Below are 25,264 nucleotides of genomic sequence, written 5' to 3'. Positions count from 1 at the left end.
ACACTGGCATACTATAAATACTTACTACATTTAGTTCATTTAAATAAACAACGAAGAAATTGTGCACCACGTTGGCGCGCCACAAAACACTCAATCTTTATGTACCCTTGGAAACTTTGAAGCGGCGGTAATCTGCTGTTGGGTTCTGCCACAGCGCTCTGTAATAAAATTACTTACCGCTCGGAGTCTCATCTGCTTGGGACGCGATCAGTTCGGGGGATCCTCCTTCATAATTTCGTACATAAGGCAATTAAATACTATGGGTACTATCGCTACTAAATGAGAATGGGCCAGACAAAATTTTAACTAATTAATTTATTATAATCGTGAAATCAAATTCCAAAAAGTTTGAATGGACAACAAAATAATTAAAATTACTTAAATTGTAGAACAACAACCAATAGTTAAGTTACGCCATAAGCAACATTTTTTCATAAATCACTTAACTAAATACTCTTACCAGATCACCATCAGTTGAAATGATTAACTATTTTGAAATTAATTGATGACAGCAAAGGTGTGCAATATAGATTAGCTGATTGACGTAACCTTAGTTATATTTCATTCTAAAATGCCAAATACAGTAACGGTAACTCTCGGCAGTTACCTTTAATTCATTTGATCAAAATTAAAATAACAAAATTTATGTTACACTGAAATTATATGAAGTAAAACTGCTCCAATAAATTATGGAGTTTAGGAGTTTACTGCTCGCTGTTATACAAGTCGCCAGGTAATTTTCTCCGCAGCGGCTACGTGCTGCTGTGCAAGGTAGCATCAACAGTTAAGATGGCAGCACGGCTGCCGCCACTTGTATCAAAACAAAACAAACAAACAACAAACAGTAAACAGTAAACTTAGTACTCACCACAGCAATTCATAAAAGATGCTCGAAGTGGTGTCCTTGTATTCGAAGACAAACTTCAACACGTCTGCACATATTGTCGAATACTTTCACTCAAGTTTCTATTTCTTACTATTTGCTTTACGTCGCACCGACATCATTTGCCTGATGTGAAAATGGAAAACCACGGAAAACCATCTTCAGGGCTACCGACAGTGGGGTTCGAACCTACTATCTCCCGAATACCGGATACTGGCCGCACTTAAGCGACTCCAGCTATTGAGCTCGGTCACTCAAGTTTCTTACGGAATGGACTGCTTATAATTAATGATATTCATTTTAAGTTCATTGATCGTTTTTGGATTAGTTTTGTTCACTTCAGATTTTTCCGCACCCCAAAGGAAATAATCTAGTGGGGTTAAATCGGGAGACCGTGGTGGACGGAGACCTTTAGTTATTATATATATTTTCATTTTCGGCCATTAGAGAGCACGTTAGGTAATAGTTATATATTTCTGGAAGCCTTCTTCACAGCCCAAAACTTCAGCATTATTTCTCTGGCAGCCTGTCTTTCTTCCGTTTAACCACGGTTAAGTTTTGGTTCGTCATGGAATCCCTCGAATTTGTCGATCACTGACCTAAACTTTGTTCGGTTTGAGATGTCTTCTGAATTTAGTCCCACCTGTTTGAGATCCTTTCTCACCTCCCTGAGCCATTTGTCCGACACTTTAGATCAGCTGTCTAGTATTGTGAAAATCCTTTTCGTTAGTCTCTTCTGATCCATTCTAAATAAATGCCCACAGAATTTAAGTCTCCGTTTTCTCATGGACTCAATTAGCCTTTCATTGTCGCGGTAAAGTTATTCCCTTCCTCGCAACCTATACTGCCCATCCACAAACTTTGGACCCATTATTTTGCGAATGATCTTTCTTTAAAATTTCTCGCCTTCTCTCACTCCCGCTTTCTCTGTCATTTGGTGGCATTCACTTTAGTTATTACCCTATCCCCATAAAAATGATTTAAAAGGTGAAGCGATTGGTGGGACGTATATGCTGTAGCAATTTTCCTCTTGAAAGAAAGAACATTTAATTTTGTCTTCATTCAACTGAGTAATAATAAACTTGTAAATTATCTTTGAGTAGTAGACATCTGAATTCACTGAACTGTCAAAGATGATTGGCTCTATTACGCTTGCTCGTGATATGGTAACCCATACGCTAATTTCTGCGAATGCATTAGTGTTTGTCTTACTGCTTTGGGATTGTGTGAAGAACAAATTCGTGAGTTTTAGGAATGTATATAGCCGGATAAGTGAAATCATGCTTCATATGAAAAAGACGTTTTATTTAAAACGTCAAATACATGTCGATTTATGAATCTTTGGAACCATTCACAGTACAGTACTCCTTTTTCGTAATCAGTTTTTTGTAATTAATGAACCACAGCAACTTTGTAAAGCAACAACCGAAGCCTGTCTCTTACAGATTTATGCGCTGTCTATTTAGAGATTCCTGTTCCTTGAGTTAATTTACGTGTTGATTTACTTGGACTTCGCAGCATTATATCGGAGATTTCATAAAGTTTGTCGTCTGCTATAAACGTAGGCCTGCCTGTTCCCGGTACATCCTGAACTGAGCCAGTCACACAAAATGTACTTATCAAATCCCGAACGGTATCGCAGTTTGGGCACTTTGAATTGGGAAACCGTGCCTAAAATTTTAGATGTACATGTTCTGTAAACAAATCGCCTTCACGAAAAACGCATTCCACGAAGAAAACTCTTTAGTAGTAAATATTACCACCTGTATCCTGTTGCACTATGCCAATAATCTATCTGAACGTTCGCTTACTGCAACACACACTGACGCGATTTCGACAGTCCACAGCTCACACGTGTGGCCTTCCAAGTGCTGCTATCCTGTCGACCTTGGCCTGTCGGCGAGTGAGCCTGACAATTATGACTCCGTGCAGCCAACTAAACTGCCGATGCTACCTCACACAGCAGCACGTAGGCACTGCGGAGAACATTCCCTGGCGCCCGGTATCACCGTTATCTAAACTAGCATGAAAATACATATGGCCTCAACTGGCCTTTCATGACCTGGTATCGGATGGATACAAAAAAAAATCACATCAACTTATTACATTACATAACCGACCTGAGTTGGATGTTATCTGAATACGAGCGATTAATAGCCTGTATGATTTGTATATGAGCCCTTTTTAAACACTTATGTGCACTTATGGTCACTGTGTTTTATGCGTGGATTCTGTGGGTCAATTTATATTTAATTATTCCTTTATATCAGACGAACAGACCTGCCAAGCATTTACATATTAGCATTTGCCTACTGAAATGTTTAACCCGATCGGGTCGGCATGATTCGCAGATATTTTACTCCAGTTGCAAAGGAAATGTCTTAAAGTTTAAAGTTTTACATTTGCAGTCTTATTTATTTACACTTTGCAAAGGTCTTTTCAGTGATTTAATTATATAGTTGCAATTTTCTTGGATACTGTAAGCGAAATGTTTTAAAAAGAGTAACCAAGCTGCCTTCCTTACCTAAGGTTACTGACCTCATATTTACATTACAGTGTGGGTGAAACCTCGCACGCTGACCATAAAACAAACTAAATGACACGAGAAAGAATCAGCTAAGCCTCTGTTATCCTAATTTTACCATCTAAATACACTCCTGAAAGAGAAGACACCCTATCATATCTAACCTATACTATTTACGCAGAGCAATACAGTCACGTACCAATATGACTGTTATTTACTTCTAAGATGCTGACCGCACTCGTCATTCAAATGACTGAATATTACTAAATGTTCTGATCATTTCACTCGTCACAGCGGCTATGGTAATGTCTCACCATGGACGGTGTGTGGCCAAGTCCAATTATCTCGTTTCATGGTCACCATAACAATTTAAACTAGTTTGGGATGTCGGTTAACTTTATCATCAAAAGAGTCAGATCGAAATAAATAGGTATGTAAGTTACTTCACGAAATTAGATCCGGCTGTAAGATCCTCGTAAAATATCCTATAATTATTTTCTAGATAAAATTACAAACGAAAGGTCAAGCAAAATCACAGACATAAGTATTATTATTTAACCTTCGTAGCGAAATGTGACCGTGTCAGATATTTATAATTTGATTATTAATATTATGATTAGTATTATTATTAATATCACAGGTGTCATATGTTGAAATATAAAATAATTGAGTATCAGTTTAACTCTGCTTCATATCAGAGGACACAATCTGAAATCAACTAAATATTCCCGGTGCGTCTGGGTGTTGTGATTATGACGATCTATATATCCTGGGTCCGATCAATTATAAGCAGGCATCTCCCTTTCTTTATCACAAAGCATCTTGTCCCTATTTATTTCATTTCTTTATTTCAACGTTGATTCTAATTTCTATTTATCTCTTGTTACTTCATCGGAGCTTTATTTATATTCTTTCCATCCTTACCGTAGATATTTTCTCTCCTAATGGATCCTAACATGTTACTTATTAATCCAGGATTTTTCCACAGGCACTTCAACGTAACATTTTCCTCAAACTTTCTCATTGTGGGACAAAATTTGCTTATTGCTCGATATTTTTCATTTGTCGGCACTGTATCAATTAACTCATTGTTTACGTAAACAACACAAAACCTATACCTTTATCATTGACTCCTTAGAAGTTCCCAATTAATCCCAACAGATCCTTCAATGGACATTAATATCCTCATATTCTGACGTTATGTTGAAACTCTGTTAATCCCATAACTTAGAGTTGGCTAAATAACGCATGCAAATCGCAAGATTATTCTTATTCTTATTCTTATTCTTATTCTTATCCTTATTATTATTATTAACTGACGTCACAAAATTTCAAAAATAATTATTTTTAATCATGTCATGAAATATTTGGCAGTTTTTATTATCGTCATGATCCATCACTACCCAATTTTCATTAGCAACGAAACATATTATTGTTATTTTCATATGACTTAGAAATTAGGGGCACGGTAGATATAGTTTTAGATTATTAAATGACAAGTAGATATCCCAAAACCAGAAAATAATGAGATCGTGTACGTTAAGCAGATAATGGCTTAATACCGAGCCCTCACATTAATTCACGACATGCCCGTAACTTATGGTACGTGACATTTTTGAATATTTAAGATGACTTTAGCTGTCCTAAGATTAACAATTGGCATAATTATATCTATCCGATGACAGCGTGGTCACAGATAAAGTTAATTATTTACAGATTAACTAAAACAACATTTCTATGATCTGGTACTCACATCATCCAAGCTGCGCCATCAGGCTATCCCATGCTGTCCCATCGGCAACTTCAGTGGGATTTTAAGCCATGATAAATATGAATGTTTTTGTGGTGAAGATAGGTGTGTATCCAAATTGGCACATTATTTATACACTGATAACACACGTCTCATTTTAGCACACGCGTAACACTCTTCTTTAAAATCTCGGTCATAGGGATACCTGTTCTAGAAGACTTACTAGCAATTGTTTACGATCTTCTCCTCTCGTTCATTGTCCTCTGCCTGTCGGGTTTACGAAATGTTCTTAATGAGATCAAGGACAGGCTAGCGAACTTGGAGGCTGGTGAATACATAAGAAGTTGTCATTTACCAAAATGTTCCATCTACTACTTGTTATGAATGCTCCTCTCTTCTCTGCTATATTTTACCTTTACAACTCATCTGTCTTTAGAAAACTGGCTACTTTTATCTCGGTTATGTATTTTGCACTTTGTTTTATGAGATCGTACGTTGTCCTAGGCTATGGCGCGTTATTAAGCTAAGAAAGTCATCTGCTTAGAGTCTATCCTCCCCACTGAAAGTGAATATAGTTTATGAATATTCACTTACATTTCCAAATTATATTGATGTAAGTTACGAATAGTCGGTCTCGGTTGGACATAAAGGAATACTTAACACGCACACGGTTTATCGTACTGAGGTACACTGACTGACGGTTCGGTTCACCTGTCCGTTATAAACCTTCGGTCCGACTACGTGATTCAAACCCAATCTTCCGGTGTATTACGGAGCGTCACAAATTAATCCAAGGGCTTCGACAATCATTAGCAGGTGTCCGTTGTTCCTCATTTTTCTGGTATCACGGTACGGAGCTGAAAGTAGGTATACGATCGTACCGTTTTGTGTAATTAACTTGACGTGGGTACAATTAAATTAAAAAGTAGGCGTTTTGTTTGATGGGTGGCACTTTCTGACTTCCGTTTCTATTCACGCCATCAATACGCGATCAGTCGCACACGCTAATTGTATTTCAGTTAAGTGGTAATTAATTTAAATGAGTGCAGCAAAATTACATACACTCAGATACAGTCATCAGAAGCCCAGTTGACCTGCAACATTTCACGAGCTCCCGACATAGACTAAATATTCTCAGCGGGAAATTTCGGCGCTTAAATTGGAGTAATTTGATTGGCTGAGGCATTTTTCTACGGGGTCTAGCCATCTAATTCAAAGGTTTTCGGCTACCCACTTTCCTTGTCGCTCATCTCAGGTTTCCCTGTCTAATAAAGATGCGTGGAAAGTTTAGAAAGTTGCGTTTCCCAGAAGGTGGCAGCTAGTGCAACTTCTTGCTAAGAGCATTTATGACTTTTTTAGATAGATAACTTTTTATTGCCCACCCTAGTTTACACCATCGGTTACAGGCAATGAAGACTATGAAATACACATAAACCAAAAACCAAACAAAACAATATAAACTAACATACTATTATATCATGTACAACTCTTACTATCTACACTAAAACTATTTACTATCTACTTTAATTAGTGGTGCCCGTGTCGGCGGAATCCAGCCTTGTCTAAAACTCTTGAGATGCCTCTGATATGCGAGGAACACCAACCGCATGATAGGGCATCCCCAACCTTAATTCTAATGTACTAACACCTATTCTACTATCTACAGCTAACTAAACAAAAAGAGAAAGAAACATTGGCTGCACGCGGTACCCTAGTAAGGAGAGAACCTTCCCACCCAGCACCGCTATCAGCCACTCCTCCCGGGTTAGATATTACCCCCACCTACAACTCGTACTTCTCTCCTCTTTTACGTGGCGAATCGTAGAGGCGGTTACCAGTCCATCATACTGCACCCTACGGGTCAGGGTAACCACAGTAATTCCCAACTAGTCAGTTAAATATATCTCAGGGTATCCATGCCTCCAGAGAAATGGTTAGTTTCTCTATGTTTGGTTTTACGTGTGTCCGAAGAGAAATAACGGTGCCATATGCAGTTCAGAGAAAGTAACGATGCCATACGCGGTTCAGAGAAAGTAACGATACCATACGCTCAGTAGTTGTTTCGTGAACGCAAACTTCAGTCATCCTTTTAGAAAAAATATATATATGCGCACAACGAGAATCTTACACACTAAGTAAAACTATTAACTACCAATATGAATGAAAACTCACTTCATTATATAAGAAACTAATCAAGAAACATATTTATTAAATTGTCAAGTTTCGCAAAAGAAATGGTTAATATCAGGTATGACTTATAATCTTCAATTATCAACTTAATAAATTAATATTTTAATCAATGAATCAAATATGTTAGGTCAGCGCTGCCTATTTCCTAAACTAAACTTTCATCTTAATACATTGAGTAACGTATTCCTGAAATGAATTATCTTCCCTTTAAAAATTACATTTGGTTACTTAAATATATTACATCACAGTCTTTTGGCCACGGTCGAAATTCGTTATATCAACAAATTATTCCATCAGTCATGGTATAATTATATACCTCATTGAAAATACAACCATCACGTTGTTCACGTTTCTGCGAAAATGAATTGAATTTGAATAATATGTCCTGAGTACAAATATCAGTGACCTAAGTTATGATGAAAAGTATCTGAGTTCGTTGGTGCAGGTTAGCGTGAAGAAAATGAAATATTGAATGACGCACTAAGTTCCTCGGTCCTATTGCCATTTAAATTACGGCTCCTAACTAAGTATTCACTCTAATAATATTCCATATTAACAAAACATCGATGATATCCTACGTAAATGTCAAATAATTTCCCTATTCTAGCTAAATAATTTCTTATGTATCGTATTCCAGCTCGATATACATACAGCCAGCAAGCATTTATCATATATAGGTGTGCTAATGCCAACACAAAGATATTTCGACACTACATTACGTTACTACTTGCATACAAGCTTATTCTTCCATGCAATATCCATTCATTCAGTATATGACATAATCATGTATTCATTTATTCATCACCGGTTGTTATTCCTGTCAAACCACTTTCACACATCATTAAAATATACGTAATATTATTGTTCGTACCTTGCTGTAGTTCCTCGCTGGGGCATACTTATATTCTGTAATGGCACTGCATGTGCTCCAACATCACATATTAAACATATCAAATACGCTTTACTTCCTATTACTCTGCGCAATATATCATTTCAAATACTATACACACTTCCATTATCTCATCATTAACCTCCAATTCAATTCATATTTAACTCATTGAGCATTCACAACTAGCGCGTTTAACCTCCAATATTTAATTATACAACGATATGTATCCCTTCAATAGCGCAGAATTCGTTCCTCAGAACGCATTTTTAATTTTGCAATTCCGTATATAACCCCAAACTCAGTATCTTTCCTTTCAATAAAATCATACAGCAAAGAGTATGGTAACTAGTCTTAACCAATTCAATGTGCGTCCCTCTGTGACGTAACCGGGTTTGACTATTACTACATCACACATGGACCTTCCTAACTAACCGGGATTCTTTGAAAACAGCTGTTGCACTATGTCGTATTTTTAAATCGTATTCCTTCATCCTTGGATAAAGTAATGTAGTAACACGTTATCACTCCGTAACGAGATATCGTCTTAAATATTTCACACTGCACTTTCTTATATTTACAAGCACACTTAATTACCTCATGCTTAGGCTATTCAGATCTACTGTATATACTGGTAATACTCCACATAAGAAATTATATTACTTAATACTATTACTTAGCTCGCCATTCAATATCTCGGGCCTCAGTTGCTTCTCGGTGTGGTTGTAGTCCTTGGATCGGGAACTGGGTAAGATTTCCACCAGTGGTATGTCAGGTAGAATGACCTCCTCCACACGGGTCGGGTGGTTTTAACGGCCAGGACGACATCTCCCTCCAGGTTGGTCTATGCCGATTTAGCAAGCTCAGCAAGACAGTAGACAAAATGCGATGATTCTGAAAAATATAAGCTCATCATAGTTCTGCGTAGAATATATATTTTTATGGTGATTGCTTCCTTATTTGGTTTTCCTAGTGATTATTTTCACTAACAGTGGCTTAATCTCGATCTCTCTCGTCTCAATCAAGTTCCTATTTTCAAACGGCTTTGCGTCTGAGTATGTGGACGTATTATTCAAAGCTTCAGGATTTTACTTGCTCCTTCCAATATTTTAACGCTTATTTATTCAATTCGCTCAGTACTTCCTTCTTCTCAGCGTAATACTTCTCGCTAAATGTTGCCAATATTGCTTATTTTAGAGTGCGAAGTTCGGAACGTCTTGTTCTCACCACGTCAATTTTTCAAGTCAGTTTTTGTAATAATATATTTTATCCTTCTTATTTTTTTAAAAAACAATTCTATCGATTCTACACCATTGTACACCGCCTTCATAGTGGTAGGTTTAAGTTAGTCATGGCCTCCTAGCATACATCAATATCGATTTCTTATTGTACATTTCTTTGCCTTGGCTGGCCTCTACCTTCCGTAGGCGCCATTTTGAATACGTCCAGTAAATGCATCGGGTACAATACGATCCGTCACGCATTTATCTACTGCTCCGCCTATAACCAGGTCGTCTTACTTCATTCCTGCCACCATCTTGATTCACTTGTTATTCTGTGAGCGGACATGCTTCATCTTTCACCTTGGGATGGGACTGTACCATCCCACCCGTCTGGCTCTTATATTCCTCCCCCCTCCCCCCTTCCATCCCCAATCTTCCCCACTTCTTCCTTACCTCGGTTTATCTCTCTTATAATACTTATTCGCTAATTTTTACACATGATCATCTACTAAACCCTATAGTCAATATTTAAACACTATTTACAAACGTACTTGTTTACAATTTACCAGTTCCTTATTCATCACATTTCTTTCTTATTCTTCCGCCTCTTAGACTAAAGCTTTTTTTTAGTTGAACTTACATATTAATCACCGAATTGCCACAAATCAGATCTGTCTTTTCCTTATTCCTCACATCACTTATCACTCATTTACATCTCTAAACAGTCCAACAGTTCCTCTTCCTCACGGCCACTCATTACTTATTAAAATTTTAATGTTAATGTTTAAAGTTTTCTCTATTATGTTATCAACTCTTCCCGACTCTTTCGCGCTGTTACCAGTTCGGAACTTAATACTATTTTCTTCCCTTTCTTCTTTTGATCACTACCTTAGCTGCCACCAACGTTCTCTCACATATGCAATCCTCTCCCAATATATACAAATTTTCTTTTCATCATACAATCTTATCTGTTTATATTCCAAACTCCTTTTCTTGTCCACTAACCCTATAGTTAATATTCAAACACTGTTTACAAATGTGCTTGTTGACAATTCTCTAGCTCCTTATTTAGACTAAAACTAGAAACTACTCTCTAATTACATTTTTTTAAAGTTGAACTTACATATTAATCCATCGAATTGCCAACAATCAAACCTGTCTTTTCCTTATTCCTCCCATTTCTTCAGCTTATTTCCGTTTTTAAACAGTCCAACAGTTCCTCTTACTCACAGCCACTCATTACTTATTAGAATCTTAATTAATGTTTAAAGTTTTTCTTCTATTGTGTTATCAACTCATCCCGACCCTTTCCTGCTATTACCACTCGATACTTTATACTATTATCGTCCTTTTTTTTCTAACTACATTAGCTGCCTCCTACGTTCTCTCACGTATGCCTCCTCTCCCAGTATATACAAATCTTCTTTTCATCACACAATCTCCTCAGTTATATTCCAAACTCCTCTTAATGTAATAAAAGTTTTTTATAACCTAGCAGTTTCGTCTACCTCTTTCCTCTCCTTCCTCTGTAACCCTCTTCTACCCCTTATTCTCTTAATTTGTTTATAAATCTAATTCTAACCATATTTAAATATTTGGAAATATTTGTTCCTCTTCCCCATTCTCTGGCTAGCCATACCGTCATCCTTTCAATTTTTCTACTTTTTCTATCTCTTTTTTACTCAACACTTCCTTTTTCAACTCCTCTAACTCCCTACATTCGATAAATATATGTAGGTCCGACCATCTTTCTCCACACAGAATACATCTACCCGCATTTTCTCTACCTATTCACCCTCTATTTCTTGGAATTCCAAAAATCCACCAGTATAGACCTCTTTTGCCCTTCCTGTCCTCAACTTCGATTTTCGGGTTCATGGTTTCTAACAATTTGTTTAATACTGATAGTGAGGCTCTTTCCCCACATTCCATTATTAAACTCTGTCTCTCTATATCGGAAACTCTCCTTATAACCCTTCTCCATACCCATTCTTTCTTCTCACTCCATCTCTCATATCCTATATCTCCTAACCCTAGTTTTCGTAATTTATTTTTGCACTTATTCACCCAATACCACTCGTTCTCCATATTTTTCTGGAACCTATACGTCTCTTGAATTAAATTCCCTCCTTTCCCTTCTTCCAATCTCATCCAATACTTCATCACCCTGTTGGCTATAGTAATGTCTATCGATTCTTTACATACTAATCTAGCCCCCATATTTGCAGTACAGTTTGGGACCCCCATAATAATCTTACTAAATTTTGACACCACCTGATTTAGTTCTTTTCTACTTTCCTCGAATCCCCATATTTCTACCCCATATAACATTTTTCCTTTAACCATTGATTGGAACACCAATCTCTGTATTTTGTACTTTATATCCGGGAATTTATTTTCTAATATCCCCACTCATGCCAGTGCTCCCCTCCCCTTATATTTGGCTATTCTGCACTGATTTTCCCACGAACCGTTACTACTAATTATAACTCCTAAATACTCCATTTTTCTGGTCTGATTTCTTGCTGCTCGACTGTCCAGAATTTCTTTTCTTTTTTGGCTTTCCTCTTCCTACATATCATTATCTGCGTCTTCCGTACATTTATTTTGAGCGCCCATCTTCTAGTATATTCCATTACCTCATTTAGCCCTTCTTGCAATCCCTTTGCTGTTAATGCCAAGATCAATAAATCGTCTGCAAATAGCAGCCCCGGTATCTCCCTCTTCCCAATTCAAGGGCATTGCCATCTCACACCTCCATGTCTATCTAATATATTATTTATAAACAATAGAAATAATATCGGTGACAGCTTACAACCCTGCCTCACACCCCTCTTCGATTCCATACACTTACTCAACCCACCCCCTTGTAGTTTAATCATCACCAATACTTTCTCATATATTCCTTCTATTGCCAGTCTCATTTTCTTCGATAACCCAACCTCTCTTAATCTAGTAAATAACGCCTCCCTATTCACTGCATCGAAGGCTTTCTCTAAATCTATTGCTGCTATATATAATCTCTTCCCTGCTATTTTCACATACTTTGTAATTAAAGTATCCAGAATCCATACATTATCCACAGTATTTTTCTCTTTTCGAAACCCATTTTGATAGTCCGAAATCCTTCCATAATTCTCTGCCCAATTTATAATCCTATTAGCTAGAATTCCTGTATATACCTTCGACAGCGAGTTCAGGAGTGTTATTCCTCTATAGTTGTTTGGATCACTTCGACTTCCTTTATTCTTGTATATAGGACAAAGTACTCCTTTTCTCCACTCGCTAGGGAATTTATTCGTTTCCCATATCTTGTTAAAAAATTTCACCATCACTTTCAGCATTACTTCATTTGCTTCTACTTCCTTCCATATCCTGTTGGTAATACCATTTGCCCCACCCGCTGTTTTGGTTTTTATTTTACTTAACACCCTGGCTATTTCCTGACTTGTTATCTCCTCATCTAGTAACTGTACACCTATTTGTACTTCTTTTACAATATACGCCTTTTCCATACCCCCCTGTCCTTCTCCCCTCCCACCCAAAAGCTCTGCAAAATATCCTATCCACTCATTTTCTGCTATCATTGTTCCTCCCCCTGTCGATCTAGTTCTCTTTATCTTATTTATTGTTTCCCAAACCCTATCAAATCTTTTCTCTTTACAATATCTATTCACTCTCTCAGCTTCCACCTCTTTCCAACATTTTTTTCTCATTTAGTAACTTCTTGTAATCTCTTCTTAATTTACAATATTCCTCTCTTTTCTCTTGTTCCCCTCCTTTCTTAAAATCCGCTAGAGCTGACATTACAACCTCTCGTTTCCTCTTACACTCTTCATCAAACCACCCCGTGCCTATGTTTCTGTCTTTCTCTTCCCTTATCCTCACTTTCTTACCCACCTTCCATACTGGGCGTTCCATTAGTTTTAAAACTTCATTCACATCCCCTACTTCCAACATCCTTCACTTTCAACCCTTATAGTTTCTTCACTCCCTTTTAACTCTGTTCTCAATCTCTCAATCGTAGTATCATTCCAAATGTACTTCCAACCCTCCTTATATCTGTCTCTTTTTCCTACCCTTCTCTTCACTCCATCATACTCCCCTCTTAATTTTATCTTGATGGGCATATGTTCTGTTATCACACATTCTGTCACCTCAAAACTTATTATTTTCTGTAGAGCTATTTCCGTGCTTACTCCTATATCTACTACACTCGCACCCTTCGATGTGATGAATGTCAGTTCCCCATTACTATCTCCCTTCATCCATCCATTTAAAATATATAATTTTTCTATAGCACATAACTCTAATAGCCTTACACCATATCTATTTATATCTTTGTCTTTACTATTTCTTCTGTACTCTCTCACTTCATTATCCTCTCTCCCTTACTCAGGTACCCTATTACTCACTCTTGCATTCCAATCCCCTAGCAATATCACTCCATCTTCCACATACAATCCTTTAATTTTGTTTATTTCTTCAATCATTTCTTCAAAAAATGTTTTATTCGCATAAGTTGAGTCTTTAGGATGGTTGTATAATAGAGCCAGGCAAATTGCCTCCTTCGCATCATTTCCCATTTTAATTCTCAGCCACACCACCCCTTCTACCTCATTCTGTATTCTCTCTACTCTCTCTACTATCTCATTTTTTATTAAAACTGTTATCCCGCCCGGGTTTCTTCCCATTTTCCCCCTTTTTTCCTTTATCACGTTGACTACTCTATACCCATTCCATTCAATTTCTATCCCTTTCCCTAACCACGTCTCTACTAGAGCAATAATCTCATACTCCTTTATTATTTTCTCCAATTCTTTATTACCTATCTTCCCCATCAACCCCTCAATATTCCACAACCCAATCGCCACATCTAGTTATTTATTCCCTCCCAGTCTCTGCATCTGTGCTTCTCCACTTCCACCTCTACTCCTTGTCACTCTTCCCTGTGCGTCCTCTCCATATCCCTCCTCATCCTCTTTTCTCCCGTCTTCCTTCCCCTTCTCCATACCTACGCCTTTTTTCTTTCCCCATAAATCTTTCATACTTAATGATATTTCCTTATTTAGCGCCTGTCTTTTTTCCATTTTATTTTCTGTGTTCCTTTTACTCGGAGAGGATGCATTCTTACCCTGTCTACTGTTACCTTCATTCGCGATTTTCACTGCACTCCTCACCAGTTGTGGCACATTACTTGCTTCCTCCTTCTCTGTGTTGTGCTGACTCTTCAAGGACTCTCCATTTCCGCCCACCTGGTTGCTGGCACTGCTGTTCAGCACATCCCTACTTCCCGCACCTGATGTGATGTGGACTTCGCTCACTTCCGTAATATCACTCCTTTCTACGTCACTGACCTTCCTTGCTACTTCCACTGTTGCCAAGGACACGTTCTGCTGCTGTTGGTGTTCTTCATCAAGTTTTTTCAGCCTTCCCAACCCCCATACTCGATTCCACCTTCCGTTTCCAACCACCAGCTGTTGCCCTCTAATATATGCCTTAAGACCTTGTTTTCTTGCCTCTCTTAAATGTATATTCAGAATTTTGTTCTTCTCTCTCGCTTCCCTGTCCATCTCCCGTTTTATCCACACCTTCTCTCCTTTTAGATTACTCGAATTTCTTATTACAATGTCCGCCATCAGTGTCGATAATAATTTCACTCTAATTGGTCTCTTTCCTTTCACTCTCCCCACACGCTGCACATCGTCAATATCAACTTCACTGAAGTTCATCTTCATCCTGTTCTGGATCACTTCTACCACTTTGTACACTAGTTCAACTTTAGACTCTCTTTCCTCTTCTTGGACACCACATATGAGGATATGTTTTTCTTACGCTTTCTTGTACACTCTTCTCGACTACTCTCTTCGTTTCTCTTAGGTCCCACTCCAGACTTCTTACCTTCTGCTTCAATAGGTCTAATTCATCTTTATTACACCCTTCCTCTTTCAATATCTTCTCCACGAACCTGCTACGCAGGCGTAGCAGGGGGAGAGGTGATACTCCCACGTGGCGCGTCCCAGGTGGCGGATAGGGGGGTCCTCACCGGCTTGCCGGCGGACTTGAGGGAAATAAAATACCTCTCGCGGACCAAACACACACCCTCTGTGGGTGGGGGAGGCAGACGAATAATACACCCACGGTATCCCCTGCCTGTCGTGAGAGCCGACTAAAAGGGGCGACCAAGGGATGGTTGTATTCGAACCATGCAACTACATGTGATTAGTACCACCACGCGGAGAACACCAAGGGTCGCTTTTACTTGTGCGTAGTACCACTATATTAGGTACGAAATAGGTTTGTGATTAGTAGCACACAGGAGCACCGCGCGGTCGGCTTTTGCAGTACCTGTGATTAGTACCACCATATGAGCGGGACCATGGGATAATAGCTACCATGGACCTGCCTTACCTGTGATTAGTACCCACTATATGAGGAACACCACGGGATAGGGAGAGGTCCCTGTGGTTAGTACTCTTATGTGATGAACATCATAGGTTTGCGTTGCCTGTGAATGGCGCCGCAGAGTGAGAAAAACATAGGTCTGTATTAATGTCGAATTTCATAAGCTTTGAGTAGTACAATAATGTGTGGAATACCGCAAGTCTTTGCTACCATTGATTAGTACCGCAACAGGACAGATACCATGGTTCTACATTACTAGCGATAAGTATCATTTTGAGGGGCCTTTGACTTGTATTTTGGACCCGTTTAGACACCATGCATCCTCGATTTGCTTTGGAAGTGGTCCCTTGGTCAGTAATACTATTAACTATGATAGTTTTTTGAGTCGGACCCACTGATTGTTTTAAATTCATGTTCATTAATTCATTCATTCGTTCATTCATTCTTCATGGCATTTTTTATTTTGGTCAGTGGATAATTTTGAACTTTTACTTTGTCGTTTCATTTCGCACCATTAGGGGCCGATGACCTCGATGTTAGGCCCCTTTAAACAACAAGCATCATCAATATCTTCTCTACATCTTCCTTAACACTCAATGTTAGGTCCATAAATTCCGTGGATAACTCTCGGAACATTTCTTTTATTTGCTCCGCCTGACAAGCCTCTCTTATCATCTCTCTAATCGCCTCGTACTCTTCCCATCCAATGGAACCTACTGGACCTGGGCCGGGGTTAATCTCTACTCCTCCTATTATCAGCAACACCATCACCACCGCCGCCACCAGTAACGTAGCCACCATCCTCCTTTTTTCACCCTTTAACTCCATCCTTGTTTCCATACTACTTCCCTTTTTACAGTTCCATCTGCCGATCGCTATCCTATATTGTGTCAACGTGATACCCATTGCTCCGCGCTCCACTCAGCACATCCGCTCGGCTCACTGTCTCACAGACGACTCGCATTTATGACTTGTTACTTAACAACTCCCAACCAAGCGTGCTCTCACTCTGCTATTGAGGATTAAATTTTCTACGTCGGTGGGATGTGGCAAGTTCTGAAATCCTTGCTAGAATTGTCGAATGCTGCTTCGTTTCTACTCAGAAATTAATGAATTAAATGTTCCATCATATCACCTAAGTCAATCTGGGTGCAATATAGACACAATGTGTGTGTGTGTGTGTGTTCCACATCTCCTTCTAAACCACTGTAGAAACTTCAACCAAACTTGGTACGCATATGATTTACTTTCTGGCGAAAAATACTGTGGGGATCAAGATACTCCTAGCATCCCTAGAGGTGAGAGTGTGGAGGGGAGAACATATCAAACTAAAATTAAAATAGTCTCGAGATGAGTAGTGACACTCTGGATGTGGCTTAAGTGGAAGTTCATCCCCAGTTGGGATGAGGATTAGAAAGAGTAAAAAATGCCCAAAATAACCTACATTATGGATGTATGAGTCTACGTTCCAGCAAAGCTTTCAACGAAGCTTGGTACACATGACTTATTACCTAGGAAAAGTATTGCGGGTTACACACCCTTAGCACCCTAGGGGAGGGAATGAAATGTAAAAATAATTGAAAATGAACAATATTAGTGCGGAATTCATAGTTTTTGGGGTCACTAAGCTGAATTGTGGCAATCGCAGTGGCAGTTGGAATCGTGTACCTTACATCGGTAACGTGACGCGTAAATACATAGGCCTATTTATTATGCATTTGAAGGGATCAACTGCTTTCCAGACAATCTGGGCAGCCACAAGGACAAAATTTAACGCGAAACTAAATCATCTACAAGTAAAAAATGAAATATATAACAATAATTCTAAATCAACAAAGGAGTTCGTAAAATATCAATCAAAGTTACATTAAACAAAGCTGCAAAAGTTCACTTCAAACAGGTAACACAAGTCCTAAAAGTAGACATTCAAAAAAGTACCCGAGTGGAGCCCGGTACTTAAGCTAGTATAATTATACAGGTTCAATACAATATACCGTCTTCAAAGTCCAGGGCGTAAAAGACGGCGTCAAAAAACGCAGAAATAAGATAGGAACTAATACCCTATCTTCAAGTCTTCTAACTTATCAAAAGGGGTAAGGGATTACGCCTCTGTTATGCACGAGTTTAGCACCTGACTGTAATGTAATTATAATAAGTAAAAAATGAAATGGCGTATGGCTTTTAGTGCCTGGAGTGTCTGAGGACATGTTCGGCTAGCCAGGTGCAGGTCTTTTGATTTGAATCCCTTAGGCGACTTGCGCGTCGTGATGAGGATGAAATTATGATGAAGATGACACATACACCCAGCCCGCGAGCTAGCTAAATTAACCAATGAGGGTTAAAATTCACGACCCTGCCAGGAATCGAATCCGGGACCCCTGTGGCCAAACGCCAGCACGCTAACCATTTAGCCATTGAGTCGGACATTATAACAAGTGAGTAACTGGTAGTCATCCTTGTTGATTCGATCTGAGTAGCGCACATCGATTGATTTTGAAAGAGGAAACTTCGTAGCTCTTGTCATGTCGTTCACATCACAATCGAGAAGAATTTTGCTTTATCCTGAAAATTTATATTCCTCAACAGCAACAGTGCCATGAGATGTCTTTATGCCGAGGTCCATGTTGATTGCGGTGTTGATAACTTTTGAGCGAACTAGTAGCAGTGTGATGCTCACACCTCTCGGTCAAAAATTAAAAATAAACAGGGTTCATGTAAAATGTCAATCGTGGAATACATCTTTTTATAACAAATGGCACAACCATGTTAGTGAAAAATTTAATTTTTAATATTTTATTAATCCACTTTAATTTATAACTGTTAGGTTCTTCAGTCTGTAGAAACTAAGTTTTGAATAAATAATATTTATAAACTACCTGAAAAAGAAAACATATGGTAACAGAATTATAGCTGGAAAATAAACAAGAAACAATTAAAGTCAGACACAAGGAAAACTTAATAAAAATTAATTAAGCTGTTTCTTATTTTTTTAGATATAATTTTGTTACCATATGTTTGAAGTTTTACGTATATTATAAATTCATTCATTCAAAAATTAGTTTTGACAGCCTTCCCCAGTTGGCGGTTATCCGTGACTGGGGGATAGGCTTTTAAATTCAGCTCACTCGTGTATTCATTCATGGACTCATTCATCATTCATCCATCTGCACTGGAGTTTTCTGACCTTACCTGCTGGGTCCCCGTAGATGTAGGCTGAGAGCATGTAATTCATTCTATCATCCGGTCACTCATTTAAGTATAAATGCTCCCTTCTCAGTTGGTGGCTATCCATGACTGGGAGAGAGGAGTGTTTATTCATCAATGTATGCATGAGCAGCTCATCCATCCATTCGTCATTCAGTTAATTCACAATGTCTATTGTAAGCTAAGGAGAAATCTGTACGGACGCGTAACAAAACAAATACTCGCACTAATTAATAATAAGGGTAAGGTACATGTTGTCCTAAACTATAAAATACTGTTATTGTCTAGAACAAAAATTAATATTTTTTTAAAAAATGTACAATTTATAGATTAGGTGTAAGCGTAATTTTAAGGCAATAGTAGATAAATTTAAAAGTAATAAAACGCATGCATGTATCAAATACAATATGAATTGCAATAAATGATTACTCTCTCCTCTGTTCTAGGCGATCCGGAACTAGGGGTTGGGAGTATTCTATTCTATTCTTAGTTTCGGAAGAATGAAGAACCTAACAGTCATAAAATAACCGAGTCGAAACTGAAAATAAATGGCTTCAGATATCATAAAATATTCCACTTTACTCACTGAGTTCTTGTGGAACATTATTGTTTGGTTAAAATTGCTTAATTACTTTAAATGTGTTTTATTATTATTATTATTATTATTATTATTATTATTATTATTATTATTATTATTATTATTATTATTATTATTATTATTATTATTATTATTTAATATTTTACTCTAATATACACTTATTATTTTTCCTAATATTTAAAAAATTACAAACTGTTTAACGAAACATGTAATATACAAATTGGTTTATTTCTCAAACCCTGAAGGTATACTTTACAATGCTTAATGGTAACTATGACATTGCGCTATGTCTGTGTCCCACTTTTGACCAAGTAGTTCCTTCAAAGAAACGTATTCTATTCTGTTAATAATAATACTGTGCTGATAATAATAATAATAATAATAATAATAATAATAATAATAATAATAATAATAATAATAAGAACTGTTCCGGGGATTCTGTGGAGCGCAGAGGTTAAAGAAGTTGCGGGCATGAATGGGTGGATATAACACAATCAGAATATTAATTTAAAACTTTAGAGCTATATTTCTTTCTCCTTTTCGGGGGGGGGGTGGAGGGGTGCTTCTTTTAATATGTTAAATTAAAAAACCAATTCGCTAAGCGAATAACAAGATTTTAGGCACAACAATGAGATATAAAAGTAATATAATAAATGACTAAGAGCACCTTTGCTGCAGGAAATTATCTAGGAGACTACTCTCCAAACCTTATACCTTTCCAGCCTTATAAAGGCACCATTCAACCTTTACATTAATACCTCTACCTTAATAGGAAGAGCGTCTTTGTTCTATAAATTTACACTTAGGAATCTATTATCTAAAATTTACACTTTCCAGGCCTATCAAAGGCACAACCTACATTTAACAAAATTAAACAGTGTTAACTGCCTTATAAGCTCAACAGTCTGATATCTTAAAGATTAAACGAATGAAATATAGAGTTTCACAGTAGTAACGAGTACCCATTCTACAAGGCCTTCGGTAAAAACAAAAAGGTTTCATTACTGGCCCAAAAACCAAAATGGTGAGGAGGTGAAGACTTGCACTCCTTAAAGTTTACATTAAACGCATAAAACCCTATTTGGGCTCATGGCCTGACGTTACAGAGGCTAAGCCTATACTACTGAGGTGACTAAATGGAGAAAAAAATCAAGTTACAGAAATTTACAAGATAGGAAAGGTTACAACATCATAGGCACCTCAAAATCAAGTTGAGAGGGAATACGAGAGGGTATCTCACTCTCTATTCTCTGATTTCGATTAAGTTCTTTCGGCTTGTTTGAAATTTACATTTGAGATTTGAAGTTTACATTTTATAAAATAAAGTTACATAACTAAAGATTTGAAACTTTCCCCTCGAGCTAGCTTTCAAAGACTATCACATAGTTAGGCTGGAACTGCCATTACCTTGAGCTGGTGGACCTCTCGAAGCTAGACGATAACATGATCCAAAAATGTGCCAGCTTTTATAGCCGAGGGGAAGTTCCAGAAAAAATTTGGCTGAGGCCCTGACACACCCGTAATTCTCATTGGATAATCAAATAAATACCAAAATTTTCTCATTGGTGAATAAATAAATGTCCACAATTTTTCATTGGCCAACGCCTTGAGTTGGCGGGAAAAGATAGAAGTGTTGATAACTTTTGAAAATCAAAAAACAAACGCTTAAGATTCCAGTTAAGGAAACATTTACATACAAATTTCTTTCATAATTTCAATAGTTCATCTTCACACCAGAGGGCACAATATAACTTTACAGTAGCGACATCTGTTGAGAAATGTTCAAACTTCTCGCGCTAGTTGTTGCAAGTTTTATATTACAGATAGCATTCTCCAAGGCTCTTAATTTAAATGAGCGGGGTGGGTGTACCTCCGGTACAATCAAAATAATAATAATAATAATAATAATAATAATAATAATAATAATAATAATAATAATAATAATAATAATAATAATGGGCACGTTCAAAGACTCCCAACAACAAGGTTTACACGCAAGATAATGACATACAGCAGAAAATTGAAGAGTCTACCATGGATCCAAGAAGTCAAACGACCTGGAGGAAGTCCAGACAGATATATCAAAAATGTTTTACAGATATCTTTTCCGTAAAAAAGTAAACAGATGGGTATTACAGCCAGAGAATGAAGTTACAAGGAGACCAGGAACCAGGAGGACTGAAGAAAAGGAAGACAGCCCACGGATAAAAAATGAAAGCCATATGGAAGACCAGAAAGGTGAATCATAAGAGCGCTGCGTGATCAGAGACACTGAGGCGCCGGGAGTTTGTTCCGCATTAAGTTCTTTTAGGTGTCGATAAATCTGGGGATACAAGGACAGCGGTATTGAAGTCCCTTTTTTGAGCACCTACAAAATCCATATGTCGTAATCGAACTCGCCAACTTGGGCTCAGAAAGTCGGTGCTCAACAGTGAGAAACACTCAGCTCGTCTCTATTACGTGGAGTATTAGATTCACCATCCGAATTGTTCTTTTAATTTTATTTAGTTTATTTATTTATTTGTAAATATTTATTTATTTACAATAAATTCCTCAACTAGGATCATTCACCCTGTCACAGCCCTACCTTTTCTTCGCAATTCGGTCGAAGCACGATACATTCAGTAGACGTATTTCTTCATATAACATTGTTTGTAATCAGGAAGTGTATCATTCACCAGGCAAGCTCCCAAAGAAGAAAAATGTATATATTCTGAATTATTCAACTTTACTTCGTAGTTTCATTCTCTGAATGCGCTGTATACTTCCTTCCGTTCGTCGTCAATTTCTAGATACAGAACACTAGAAGACATGGATTAGCTATGCTTCATATACCACGATTCTTTCAATTTCTTTCTTTTCTTTAATATTGGAACCCTGCGACATTCTTTATGCTAATGTAATCTCCTTCTAGCTCTGATTGCAATATGGGTCAATAACTCCTGAAATATGACTGGTAAGAAGGCTTGCTTTGTTCGTTTCTATTTAATGTGTCTCGCAGGCCGACAGGAACTCCAGTCCCTGAGTATATTAGTATCGATAAGTCCTCATGCCTTACAGGGAATGAGCAAAGGATTTATTAAAGTTATACGTCAACAAAAAAGAAACAATCATTTATGATGTGCTCTGAATTAATAAAAGTTGAGAATAAAAGGAAGTTTTTAAAAAGTTCTAAACCTTCGTCGGATTTGAGAGGATTAGGTATGATGACCAGTCTAGTCACTTACAGTAGGATATTGCGCGTAAATATTTTTTACCTTCACGAATAAACACAAATGATTGAGTTCGGAAAGAGTAGGTTATTGATTCTCCTAATATACCTTATATGTTAGGCATGATTAAGGTTGACTTCCACCTGTTTGGTGGTGATAGTAGTGATTATAACTTTAAGTGACGAAAGAATAGGATTATCAACCTCTGCTGACATCAACTGAAAGAAGAATATGATAAGTTGTGACCCCTATAATAAAGACAGTGCTGGATAAATAAGAGAAACACGAAGGTGATTATTTCTTCATTTATTTATTTATTTATTTATTTATTTATTTATTTATTTATTTATTTATTTATTTATTCTGGGAAGATTAAGGACAAGTACACCTCTGTGGTGTAATGGTTAGTGTAATTAGCTGCCACCCACGGAGGTCCGGGTTCGGTTCCCGGCTCTACCACGAAATTTTAAAAGTAGTACGAGGACTGGAACGAGAGGTCAACTGAGTAGAGGGTGGTTCAACTCCCATCTCAGCCATTCTCGATGTGGTTTCCCGTTTTCTCCCTCTTCTCCCCCAGGCAAATGCCGGGATGGTACCTAACTAAAGGCCACAGCTACTTCCTTCCCTTTTACCTCTCTATCCCTTTCACTCTTTCCGTCCCCTCAGAAATTCCCCTGTTCAGCGTAGCAGGTGAGGCCACCTGGACGAGATACTGGTCCTCCTTCCCAGTGTTATCCCCCGACCCAAAATCTCACGCTCCAGGACACTGCCCTTGAGGCGGTAGAGGTAGGATCCCTAGCTGAGTCCGAGGGAAAAACCAACCCTGGAGGATAAACAGATTAAGAAGAAAGAAAGAAGAAAATAAAAGATTTCGGGCAGATGGTCTTCTCTCTAACTAGACTATCATAAATATACAGATATTTTATATTTATGTATCTGACGGGCTGGGTAGCTCCGGCGGTAGAGCCCTGGCCTTCTGAGTTTAAGTTCGCGGGTTCGATCTTGGCTTTGTCCAGTGGTATTTTAAAGTGCTCAAAAACGTGGGACTCGTGTCGGTAGATTTCCTGGCACTTTGAACAACTCCTGAGGGATAAACTTGCGGTACCTCAACGTCTCCAAAAACCGTAAAAATAATGATGCAAAAGCCAATAACATTATTATTTATTTATCTAACAGCTGAGATAGTTAATAACTAATAGTATGTAACTAATTTGCACAAAGGCTAAAGACATTGAAGTATGTAAACCAACGAAGTTAAAAGAATCATATCTGGACGTGAATCGAACCCGGGACTCATTGGATCAAAGACCAGCACGCTAACCGTGCGGCCGGACATAGTTACTTCACTGAGGGGATATTTTGACAGTTCTTTCTGTCTCTTCCCTTTTCCTGTTTTTATACTGATATATTTGTGTCCGTCCTAGGCTTTTCACATCATCATCATCATCTGTTTACCCTCCAGGTTCGGCTTTTCCCTCGGACTCAGCGAGGGATCCCACCTCTACCGCCTCAAGGGCAGTGTCCTGGAGCTTCAGACTCTTGGTCGGGGGATACAACTGGGTAGTATGACTAGTACCTCGCCCAGGCGGCCTCACCTGCTATGGTGAACAGGGGCATTGTAGGGGGAGGGGAAGATTGGAAGGGATAGACAAGGAAGAGAGAAGGAAGCGGCCGTGGCCTTAAGTTAGGTACCATCCCGGAATTCGCCTGGAGGTGAAGTGGGAAACCACGAAAAACCACTTCGAGGATGGCTGAGGGGGGAATCGAACCCACCTCTACTCAGTTGACCTCCCGAGGCTGAGTGGACCCCGTTCCAGCCCTCCTACCACTTTTCAAATTTCGTGGCAGAGCCGGGAATCGAACCCGGACCTCCGGGGGTGGCAGCTAATCACGCTAACCACTACACTACAGAGGCGGACTGGCTTTTCACATAAAGAATGAAAAGAGAGGACATTTTTACCTATTATGTTCCTATCTTTCTACCTATCCACTTCATTCTTCACGTGTTTACTCCTTTTCATTACTTATGCCATCCTGTACATCTCCTTTACTTCTTGTGTGTTTATAATGTGTTCCTAGTCTTTTCCACTTGAATTCAGTTTCTCGGCTTTTTGTTTCTTCTTTTGTAAGTTTATGTAGCATTCCTTTTGTCCTACGTTTCCTAGATCAAGACGGAAGATCTATTAAAATCCCTCAAAGAATGTTGACACCCGTCCTACTGTTGCAGCTGGGGAGAAAAGACGAGCTTGTCGGTGACTGAGAAGAAATTTATAAGGAAGAACCACAGTTCGTGAAGATGGTAGTATATGAAGACATGGAGTTTGTGAATATAAAGAAAAAATTGAACTTGTGGGCCATGGTCGAATTTGGTTAGTAGCAGACCCCTTGA

The sequence above is a fragment of the Anabrus simplex genome, chromosome 1, assembly GCF_040414725.1.
Source record: "Anabrus simplex isolate iqAnaSimp1 chromosome 1, ASM4041472v1, whole genome shotgun sequence".
Lineage (NCBI taxonomy): Eukaryota > Metazoa > Arthropoda > Insecta > Orthoptera > Tettigoniidae > Anabrus > Anabrus simplex.
This window is presented reverse-complemented; position numbering follows the sequence as displayed.